We start from the raw sequence: 11,932 nt of genomic DNA, 5'->3' as shown, positions 1-11,932 counted from the left end.
ACCTCCTCCCCATCACAACAGTTGAAAGCTGCTTCAGGCTGGAAAGATGCACACATTTAGGTCCTTGTGACAGGAAGCAGGTCAACCTGGGCGGGCCCCCATCTAGACCAGGTGGGCTTAATTCAGTCAATGGGGTCAAACAGTACTGTCAGCCATGCCTACTAACAGGGTATGGGTGGGGGCCTCAAACCAGCTGTCATGCAACCCAGCGCGCGTGGGCTGTCCAGTCCGCCCCCACCCCCCACGAGCATATTTGCCTCTTCTATCCTTTATAAAGTCACTTGGATCACAAACTAGGTTTCTGCGTCAATTGGTTCTTGTGTGAAGCCAAGGACAGAGGTACATTTCTCCCAGAGAGAGCCCTCACATAACCAAATCAGATTATAGCCTTCAGTGTTAGGGTTCCAACGAATTTTGGGGGAATATCTCAAGTGGTAGTGGTAAGGACACAACTCAAACCATATTATCTCTTTATTTTGCTCAGCCAGATGCTTGCCCTTTGAGCCTGAATTGTTGCAAGGCTTATTACCCCATCAAGTGTTCCCAGAGCAAGCCCTAAATGGGCAGTAGTCACACACAAGGAAGATTTACAGGGGACACTGTTAAGAATGATTAATGCTTAAGTGTTCCTTGTCTCCCCAAATGTACCATGTGGCAGAAAATTTGTTAGATCACTCTCCTGGGAGAGATATACCTCAGCTCTTGAATAACTCTCCTGGTCATAGAAGTCAAATTCCAAGCTTTTCATCCAACATTCATAAAGCTAAATAAATGTTACATAAACCTAAGTTCTCTACCTTGGATAAGACAAAGTAAAACCATGACTTGAGAAGGTTTACATTGAGGACAGAGACAACTTCAGATATTCTAAGCCTATGAAATTGGTCATGATTCAGGCAACTTGCCAAGGAAGCACGTAATACCAAGGTGGGAGGTGGAATGAATAAGAACTTGCACTAAGATTCCATTCCATCAGGTGCAGCTGGTGACTTTGGAGGCCCAGAGCAGGCAGTGGGAGAGAGAAGACCAGAGCAGGGGAGGGATGTGATGAGCTGGAGGGTAGAGGGAGGGATTATGTGTTGTCCTGCTGTCACCTCCCACCCCACTGTGACCCTTTAGTGATGTGGGCCCAGGTTTGTGATGCAAGTGGGTTTGAAGCCAGAGGGGACTCAGAGTGCTCAGTTGCCTGAGTGCAACTGCTGTATCCAGAAGATGGAGGAGATTCTCTTTCTGCTGGAACTGAAAAGTGCTTCCTGGCTGACCTACCAATACCCCACCTGGTTCACTGTTTTGACCTTGGGCATCCTGTATGGAGTGGGTTGCTTCTTCCTGGTCCTCCCCTTCCTTCCAAATACTCCACCTGTGCGACCACCCAGGAAAAGGATAAAGGTAAGAAATTCTCAACCCAGCCATAGGAGAGATTGATTTTACCTTGTTTTATAAATTTTTCCTTTCGTAATTAATTTCCTGATAGGGGAAATCTCAAGAAAGAAGAGACCATCAGCCCTGGCTTTGGAATGTTGATGAGGGCTGGTGCGTCCTTACTCACTGTTAGGACTTTGTTCACTGCATTGGTATCATTTTATCCTTGCCGGCTTATGTTGATTTTCATTATTTCTGTTGGCTTTCCCTGTTTGTGAAGCACAGGAGGCGTGGATGCATCATGATCATGGACACAAGGGTTGACAGAGTTGCAGGTGGAGAGATCTCATGGCAGAGGGAGGGATTGTGAGATCAGCAGTGTGGAGAACTTCCCCATCGGGAAGCTAGGGAGTGAAGGGGGATTGATTTCAAGACGAAAAAATGAAGGAGGCCAGAGGGGACAGAGAGCTTTAGACCTGACTGTGATTACACAACTCCTTTTGAAGGCAATTTAACCATGGAGGGGGGGCGGGGTGTTGTTCTAAAATGGATATGGTAATCATTGATTGTACCATTGCCCTTGATCTGATTGAACGACTGAACTATTGACTCGTATGATATGTAAATCATTTGCCAGTAAGATGAGCATTCAAAAATATTTCTCTTTGAAGATCTCAGACCTCCCATCTCTAGTTGTTATAGAGGGCAATAGGTAAAAATCCCCAATATAGTGACGCAGTGGCTAAGGACTAGATGACTAGACATTTCAAAGGGCAGCTCTCATTACTGGTCCTCAGTCTCTTTCCTTGAGCTCCAGTCTCTGGGCCAAGGCTCCTTTTCTGTCTGGGCTAATTGAGAAAGCATGGCTGACCCCGGGGAGGAAGTGGTCAAGGGCTGGCCCAGAGCTTCAGCCTCCATAATCAAAATCTTGCCCACCAGAACACTGAGTGCTGAGAGTGTGTGCTCTCCGTGAGCAGAGGAAGGCTGACGGAAGAAATGCACTCTAGGTCTCACACAGAAGCTGGTTTCTGGGCTTTAGTCATTCCATGGAGATTGTCATTCTTCTAATCACCAGTAAATGCCTGCAGTTTGTCACAAAGAACAGACGCAGGATTGGATTCCAGCCTGACTTCCTCTCTTGTGCCCCAGCCTCAGGTGGAGACAAGGAGAAGCAGCAGGTCAAGGGACAAAGGTGACGCTCTGAAAGGTAAGGTTCTGCCCATTCAACCAAGCTCTGTAAGCTCTCCTGTCCCCTCCTCTGCAGGATGCCAGTGGCAACAGCCCGTCTCTCTCAGGTAATAATCCTGAACAAAAGGATACTGTGGATGGAAACAGAACCCAGATATTTCCCAGATGTACAGGAGGGGCCTAGGATGGGATGAAGGCTGGCCAAGGTAGGACCCAGTAGGGAGCAGTGGGGGTGTCAAGAGCAGATTCTGGTGGATTTGGAGGTGGAACATTGAGGGGTAACTGCGATAAGCTGTGTAACTTTGCCAAGGTTCAGATTGCTCACTGAGACCCCACAGACAATATTGGAAACCGATGCTCCTTGAAATGCCAAAGCACCTCCTGCCCGTGGGAGTAAGCTATCATTTGACCTTGAGCTCTGGAGAGTCCAACGTCCTAAGTGCACAGCCCGTGTGACATTCCTTTCGGTCCTCTGGGAGGGCTGCACCATAACGGTTCTCTTGATTTCCAGTTTTCCGAAGCTTCCTGCAAGAACTATATGGCGCTCAGAACCTGCGTTTGCGTCTTAGGCAGAAGTAAGTAACCTTCCTGCTTCAACGCGGGGTGCATCTTCCAACCAGGGTGTCTGTGTGGCCTCGGGCTGCAGAGCAGCTGGGATGCGCTGGTTTGGGGGACACTTTCAGGGATGGGCAGAGAATGACAGGAGTCCCAGGCAGTGGGGTGGGGCAGGAAGAGCAGGCCATCAAGGCTTGGGGAGGGGCTGAGCTTGCACCGACCCTTGCTAGCCTGCTAGGTCTCTTGCCCCTTCAGTCCTGGCAGTAATCTGGTCCTTCTGTCTCCTGCAGCCACTTGGGAAACCCACTTGACACTGGCAGCTTTGGTCAACAGAAAGCTCAAGCCCTCTCTGGTAGCTGGGGAAATAGAGGTACGGCTGAAGTCCACGTCGGTACGCGCGCCCCACACGGTTCTGCGGCTCATCCATTCCGGACACCTAGGTCTCAGAACTCCACCCTTCCACGGGCCCAGATGTGCATCTCAACTTCTCATGTCTTACCCGCCTTGAGTCAATCACCAGACTGCGCACATTCCCGTGAACCTGACAGTCTTTCACCCACACCACTGGCTCTTCCCTCACCCAGTGCCAAACCCCCGGATTCAAAGGCCTACCTGCAGCCTCCAAGCACTCTCTGGGACTCACCAGCCCCGCACCCCACAGGGACTCCTTCTCAGAATGACTTGTTGGCAAGGCCCAGGCAGAGCCCATCTCCACACAACCGCTGCTCCACACCTGCCATGGCAGCCATCACAAGTCAGGATCCCACAGGCCTCCCTACTGCCTCCCCACCCCAGTGTTGGGCAGCTGCCAAGAACTTACAGCTTCCCTCCTTGGAATACTTTGGGTCTCTGAAAGAGCACTCTACCTGGCACCCCCAAGAAGACACCTTTCGGGAAGGACCCACAAAGAGGCAGGGGGAAGTAGGGAGGCCCACCTTGCTCAACCCCAATGTCCACAAGCTGCTGGAAATAGAAATCACAAAGGCAGAGAAATGGAATATTTGGGAAGAAAAAGGAAAGGGTGTATCAGAATACCATCTGCAGGCCTTAAATATGTTGAAGGCACTCGATGGGGAGCAGATCACTGCACCTCCCCAGCCCTTCTGGAATGCCAGCATCAAAGCAGAGCAGATACCCAGCCCTCAGAAGCATTTTCCACAAAAATTCAGTGAGTTTTTCTGGGGTCTACCTTTTCTGCACAGGGAGTCTCTGGCAGCTGCTCTCAGGGTCTCTGGATCCACCCTAGAGTTTCCCACTGTCTTATTTAATGAAATTCCTAATGCCTTACCCGCTCAAATGCATGCTAAAGAGTACCCACTCTTGTTGCAACGTCACTCCTTGCCCTACACTGAAGGCCGATTCCAACTTTTACTTCCAACTGCATGCCAAGCCCAGGCCCCACCGCCGGCTACAGTCCTGACTCTGCCCGGTCCACAGCCCCGTGGCCCACTCGCAGTACCTTTTCCTCCTCCTCACAAGAGTCCCTGTGATGAATCCTGTCTTACCGTCCACACTAAGTCCCAATCACGCATTCCAAATTCACTTCAACAGCTGGAAAGCCATTTTTTAAAGAAACAACAGGAAAGTGAGAATTCTTTACCCTTTATGATGCCACGACCCCAGGAAGCTTTTTGTCTTCGCAAACCCACTCATCCCCAGGACAATCAGAAGGTGCAGACCCCAAAGACAGACCCCAAGCTTCCTGGCTGCTTGAAGCAATCGGAGCTCCACCGCCAAGAGAACTTCCCTCAATTGCAGGGGCCCCTCGGCAATGGGACTCTTGAGTCTCTGACACTAAAGCAGCCTCAGGAAAAATGGCCAGGGACTTGTCTGGATATGAAGCAGCCCGAATGCTCCTGCTCAACACCTGGAGACAAGCAGGGGAAGAATGTAATGAAGACGGTGTCCCCAGGAAGATGCACACATCCTGGACCGTCGCTTGCGTGCTGCAGAGCCGGTGTCCAGCTGAGGAACAACTCGGTCAATGGACAAGGGAATTACTTGAGGAAAATATCCAAATGTAATCTATCTCTCTGTGGATCAGGAAACTACTGCCCAAAAGGAACTCCGGGAGCCGACTCAAAGGAGTTAAGTGATTTGAGGATACACAAGGGGATTAACGCAGGAACTTACACCCTAAGGGGTCCAAATAAAATCCTACTGGAAAACACCCTGAATGTCCACATGTGCAGGAAGGTGGAGCAGATTAGAAAGGATCAGATCCCTGGCATTGTTTGCCGTTCATGTCTTGCGACGACCACGCACGCTTTGTCTATTTCCCTGACCCACCCACATGTTGTCAATGTGGCCTCCTGGGGAGAGCTGGAAGATCTGAACACAACGCAGAGCCTTTCCTTTCTCAGCCCGGGCACTCAACAGGTGCTGGACTCGCATATCGTAAGGCTCCAAATGAGGCAGAGGTGGTGCATGCCCCTCAAAGTCCTTGAGCCCACAAACCTCTGTAGGACAAGAAAAGACAACGCAATGTCCTTTCCAAAGTCCACCTGCTTAGCCACCCCTAAGTATTGAACTAACCTAGTAACTGAGGCTGTCAAGGTCCTGGGAGAACCCTGTCAGGCAGACTGGGGAGAGAGAGTGACCCCAAAGAAATCAAGCCCTACCCTGGAGAGTCCTTTTGCTGATTGCTCCCCTACAGAGGAGCCTGTTCAGGGAACCCCAGCCTACCCCCCACTTGATAATGACAGTGGATGCTCATTGGCCCTCAGGCAGCCGTTTCCAGCCTTCATGCCCAGTATCCTTGGCAGAACCTTCCAGAATGAAAGTGTCCAGAGAGAGAGCCTAGAGCAAACCTCAAATCCAGTACTGACCAGCAAGGGGTCAAGGAAAGAGGGTGCTAGTTGTGCCCCAGGAGGCCCCAGATTGGAAGTGAACTCTGAATGTCCATCTTCAAGAGCCAAAGAGACAGGGTTGGTGGTGGTCAAGAAGTCCTCTTCAATAGAGCTAGACGATAGAGACACTTTCAAAACCAGTGTGCTGGCAAAATCTCAAACCAATGATGTGGACCGGGGGTGCTTCGAGGCTCTAGGATGTAGTAAAAGTTTCCTGCTACCTGGAAAGTGTGCTCCAGTTCCTGAAAAGCCAAGCCTTACAGCACGAGTGTGCAGTGAGATTAAGCTCCAGGTGGAGGTAGAGGCAGAGGATGGTTCTCCATGCTGTCCTGTTGACGGGCTCCTTCAGGACTGCACCACTGATGTGCTCACTGCCACCAATGTTTTGCCTTCTCAGGTGGTCCATTGCCGCCCCCAGCATTTGTTCACTGGGGATAAGCCAATATGTCAAGGGCCAAGTGGCTTCGTGGTGGCTAGAGCAAGTTACATGGGGCAGCAGAAGCTCAAAAGCCCCAACCTTCAGGACCCCTCGACAAGGAGAAGGAAGGATGCTGTTCCCACTGACAAGAGGGAGACTCATAAATGGCCCAATCCAGAAGAGCATGGAAAAGGATTAGCGGGAAGAGGCATCTCCCAAGTCTGTGGGTTAAGCCAGCCTGTGCAAGACAAGGCATTGGCTGAGTGCCTTGAGATCAAGTCCTCACAGCTCCCACCAGAGAAGGGACAGCTTCCTGCTGAGGGCCACAGCAAAAAATGGAGGAAGCACTTTGTCCAGTGGATTTGCTCCAGCAAAAAATCTACAGGACACAGTGATCCTTTGCAAAAAGGAAAGCCCGTATTACCCTGTGGTCACAGCCTTGGGCCCCTTCAAAGACAACCAGTGTCTCCTAACAAGGTCACGGAGGCTCAGGTGCTCACGACAGATGTTGGCCAAGTCCTAGAGGGGACACCAGGCTGTCATCAGGAGTATCTTGCGTCAACGTTATGTCCACGAAAAGAAGCGCAGGCCTCAGTTAATGGATGTTCCTCCAGCTGCAGGGCTCCTTTCTTTGTAGAACACAGGAGAGTGGCAAGTGTGAGACCCTGCCTCCACCAGGCGATACCTGACTGCCAGAGCCTTCCCACCACGAGCACCTGTATCAGGGATGTATTCACAAATTTCTGTCCGTTCAGGGGATTCATTGTCAGAAGCCACACTCAGCCATTGCCCCCCAGGGTGTTTGTGTGCCCAGTCAGCTTGCAGCAGCAGAGGCGGAGGAGGTGGGCTTACTCCAGTTACCCTTACCACTGCCCACGTCACTGTCTTCGAGAATATGTCTTATCTGGCAAATTAGAAGACGCTTCTTCTGCTCTGATTAGTAGGAAAGTATCCATGCCAGCCACTTTAGCCTGTTCTGCACAGGCTAATGGCTTCTCTCAGCCATGATATTCATTGTTCCAAATTGAGATTTTCCACCTCCTACATTAAAGTGTGACTTCTGTGCTGCATGGCGGGATCTAGAGGGGGTGTCATGTGTGTTAGTCTGTGTAGACTAGAGAAACAAAATTCATACACTCATATTTTATGAGTTTTATATAAAGGTTAAGTGAACATTGAAAAGCATCCCAACCCAGTTCAATCTAAGACCACCAGTCCAATAGTATCCCATGTGTCTGACACCAATCTACAAAGTCCTCCTCACAATCCAAAAACACACGGGGAGACAAGGACTGCAGGAGGAAATTGTAGTCCATGCGCTGGCAGGTTCTCCATGAGGCTGCTGCAGAAACCAGGGCTGCAACAGGGTAGGTCCATGCGGCTTCTCCTCAGGGATCTCCCAGGAAATGAGTCTTTCCAGCTGCTTTAGGGACCTAACAAATGCATATCCACCCTGGTGGCACTATCAGAGAGCAAGAGACCAGAAAGGCTAGGCTCACAGAGCCATTGATCTCCCTGCCCTTCAATTAACCCCACATGAGTTCATTGACGAGGTTGGCATAATATACCTTTAACTATGTTAGATACTGCGTCTCCTTCTCTGAGTGCTAGCTTTGACTTCTCAAAGGGCAGGGCTCTGGAGGAGGTTTTCAGCAGTGTTTCCCACCCACTTCCATCCCAAGTTCTTCATTTTGCACCTCTTATGATTTATGGTAACACCCCTACTGTGAAAACCTCAGAAGGTCCCAACACAGTGAAGAATGTTCCCTGGTGCCATTACTTTGTCTTCAACGTTATGTGGCTGCAGTTGATAGGTTTTGAGAGGCGCAATCCAGCCAAGAAATTCCATCGAGGGTCCAGAAGAGGTTTAGACCAAAGTAGCGTCTCATGGTACCAAGCAGGCATGAGACATGTGGCGGCCTGTCTAAGTCCCACATGTGCATTTGATGAAGGCTGCCAAGTTTGGCATGGAGGTTCCGCCTCAATACACCTGTCACAAAATGGGAAATGACATATTTTGCTACCTTTGCCTCTCTCCCAGCCTAGGGTAACCTCCAGGATGGAAGTCCCAGGTCTGACACATGTGGGTGGGAACTGCTAGGGAGGCTGCCAGCGGGGGACTGTGCTCACCCACTGCACCAAGGGAAAATCCGGTTCACAGCTCACATGCCTTCCTCTGTATATAAACCCGGAGAAGGAGCAACAGCTAAGGCTGAGTGGTACAGGATGAGCGTCTGTGTAATAACCACTAATGGTTAGGCACCATGGACACAGGGTAGGGAAGGATACAGTGAAGAAGAATATGAAGCGTTGGACGTAGCAAAGGGGGCCAAAGAGCATGAGGATCCCCAGAAATGATGCAAGACACAAGCGGAGCTAACACAGGCTTACAAAGGGGAATCGGCCAGGTGCTTCACCCCAGCTTTAGCTAGCTGCCCCCACAGCAGAACTTTATCTCCTACAGAGAGCACTGGGTTGTATAGCAAAGGCACAGCTTTCAAGCAGGGAAGGTTACTTTCTCAATACTATCTTTAGTGGGGCGACAAACTGTTATTTTACTTGATTTCCATCTCCTGACTGGGGGAAGGATGAGTTGATAGCCCGGGTGGGGTAGAGTGGGGATGAGTCAATAACAGGGTGCCAGGACTCAGGAAACATGACCCCAGGCTTTTGGGCTTCACACATGCATACACACACGCGTCCGCGCTCTAGGAATGTTCTCACGAAACATGACCCCAGGCTGGTGGTCTTCACATGCACACACACGTGTGCGCACACACACACATACATGCTCTAGGAATGTTCTCAGCAAACATGACCCCAGGCTGGTGGTCTTCACACACGCACACACACACACGCACACACACACACACACGCTCTAGGAATGTTCTCAGCAAACATGACCCCAGGCTGGTGGTCTTCACACACACACACACACACACGCACACACACACACACACACGCTCTAGGAATGTTCTCAGGAAACATGATCCCAGGCTGGTGGTTTTCACACACACACTCACGCGCACACTCTAGGAATGTTCTCAGGAAACATGACCCCAGGCTGGTGATCTTCACACACACACGCACACACACACACACACACACGCGTGCACGTGCTCTAGGAATGTTCTCCGGAGAGAGTGGCTTCTAAGGACTGAGTGCTGCAAAGAAAGTCACAACTGGGAGCAGCCTTCCCTTCCCCTAGAGACTCCTGGGAAATCAGGATGTGCACGGAGATTAGACATCACCTGTCTTGATAAGGGAAACCAGTTCAATAGTGGTCAGTGTTTCCTCTGTGCTTCTAACACAGGGTTTTATTTCCTGGGCACCAGATTATAGAAGAAGGCAGGAGGGCCCCCCAAAATATGATTAGTTGATCCGCTAGAGTAAATTCTCATGTGCTTAAAAGAACACCCCTGGTGGGCCAGGGTTTACTGTTTACTGAACTAAACAGTAAAGGATGGCGAGGAAGACATCCACTGAGCCTTGACCTCCATGCCTCAGTCAGGACACCAAGTGTGTGTGTGGGGTGGGTGGGGACTGACACCAGTGGTGGAGGAGGGAAGTGGACATAGGCCCCAGAGACTGCTGGTACAGCAGCATGATGTTGTTTCTGGAGTCCTGATTGTGCCAAGGCAGCCTCTGGAGTGACTGTGGCAGTAAAAAATCAGATTCTGGATCTGCAGAGCCTGGATCTGGGGCCTCTTGGGTAGCAGGTAGCTTGGGTGTGTTCCTAGAGAGAGTGAAGAGCTGGACACCGGACTACCCGCTGCTGAACCCTACCGTTCGTGCTAGGTAAGTGCACGGAGATGGAGAGAAGACCCTGAAAGAACAGCAAGGGGTGCATGGACCAAGCCCCTTCCCTTTCCCCTGCCACCAGGTCCTCTTATATGGTGCTGTGAGGTCAAACAAAGGGAAGCCCACTCAGACCTGCAGAGACCTCAGCGAAACACCTGCCCCCCACCCCCCACAATTCAGCAGACATCTCACAAGGACACTCACACATACCCGAGAGAGAAACCTCACACACATACTTCCTTGGAGACTTCCAGAGAGACTCAGAGGCCTCGCAGAGAGACTTCATATGAAGTTCTCAGCATCCTTTATGGAGACTTCTCAGAGACCCCACAGGGACCTCACACAAAGCCCTCCCACATAGCTCACTGCCAGCACGGGAGAATTAGCAGCCGCTGTCCACCCCTGAGCTCCTGGAAACTTTCACACATTGTCTGCAGTGCCCCCCATGCTTGTGCATCTTTGTCCTCATAGCCTTGCTTGGGAACAACAGAATCACAAACTGCACGTAGTTGTGTGCAAATTTTTTCCACTGAAACATTTTCACTAGCCTGAACTCTGAAGTGTAGTTTACAATTGAAATACAAGTAAAACTGCCAACACCAAATGAGAGTGTGATTTTAGATGGTGTGCAGTCAAATGTCGCACGCCACACTTTTACTTTTGCTTCGGACAAATTCTCTAATTGGTGGGGAAGTGACTGACTACTTTGGAAGCAACAGAACAGTCCATCAAATGGGCTTCAGGACTCAAATATATAAATAGACATCTGATCTGAACTCAAACTCATTCCCCAAGGGGCTCATGAACCTAATTTTTTTGGAAGAGTGAAGGAACCCACATGAAAATAACAAAATTTACATCACATTGTGTCTGTCTGGCTTAATTTCTCAATGAAACAGCTGTCATATCTGAAGATATGCAGGGCAACATTCCTTTTATAGCTCTGTCGACATAATTAATATGATTTTTCTGTGAAATGTAATATTTCTAAGTTATGCAAAGTCCTAATGTTTATCTACCACAACAAACTGATAATATTTCGAAGGATGAAGAAATAGATCAAGAAATAATAATTAATGAAATACACATTTTCAGGTAGTACCATTTACAATAGCCAAGCGTAAATGAAAATATCTATATCTATACTTGAATAAAAAAACAACAGATTTATATGAGGAAAACTACAGAAATTACAAGAAATCAAGAGTGACCTCAGCAAATGGGATAATATCCCATGCTCCTTGACCAGACGACTCAATGTAGTACAGTTATCAGTTCTACTCAAGGCACTAGACAAGTTTAATTCACTCCTGATAAAATTACCCTCATCTTTCTTCAAAGAATTGCAAAACCACTGATTACTAACTTCATATGGTAAGGGCATAGGTCAGGGGTTGAACCTACAAACTTCTCCTTGGTAGAAAGATAAAACTGTTCTCATAAAAGACTTGTAGGCTGGCTTTGAGTTGGAATTTTGGGGTCATTTAGGATTTTTTGTGGCATGTGATTTTTAGGGCTTTAAGGTCATTTGGGGTCATTTAATTTTTTTGCGCATTAGGGTGGTTTGGGCTTTAAGGGTGTTTTATAAGGTTTAAGGGAGTTTTTAAGGGATTTAGGGGTGATTTTTTGGAGTGTATAGGTATTTTTTAGCAGGTAGGGGTGTTTTTAGTGATCTTACAGGGTTTCTTAGAGATTTTAGGGTATTTTAAAATATTTTATGTGTTTTTCCCCAGCATTTTATGTTTTGTTGGGGCTTTCA

The 11,932-nt window shown here is 49.1% G+C and overlaps 1 long non-coding RNA gene across 1 annotated transcript in view; it reads right to left on the bottom strand.

The window, feature by feature from the left end:
• The window catches only part of LOC142435885 (uncharacterized), a 240,223-nt gene that overhangs the window by 217,040 nt on the left and 11,251 nt on the right, over positions 1-11,932 (bottom strand). The window lies entirely within an intron of this gene.

This window comes from Tenrec ecaudatus (assembly GCF_050624435.1).
Source record: "Tenrec ecaudatus isolate mTenEca1 chromosome 5 unlocalized genomic scaffold, mTenEca1.hap1 SUPER_5_unloc_5, whole genome shotgun sequence".
Classification (NCBI taxonomy): domain Eukaryota; kingdom Metazoa; phylum Chordata; class Mammalia; order Afrosoricida; family Tenrecidae; genus Tenrec; species Tenrec ecaudatus.
Note: the sequence above shows the minus strand (reverse complement) of the source record. Positions and strands in the feature narration are given on the sequence as shown.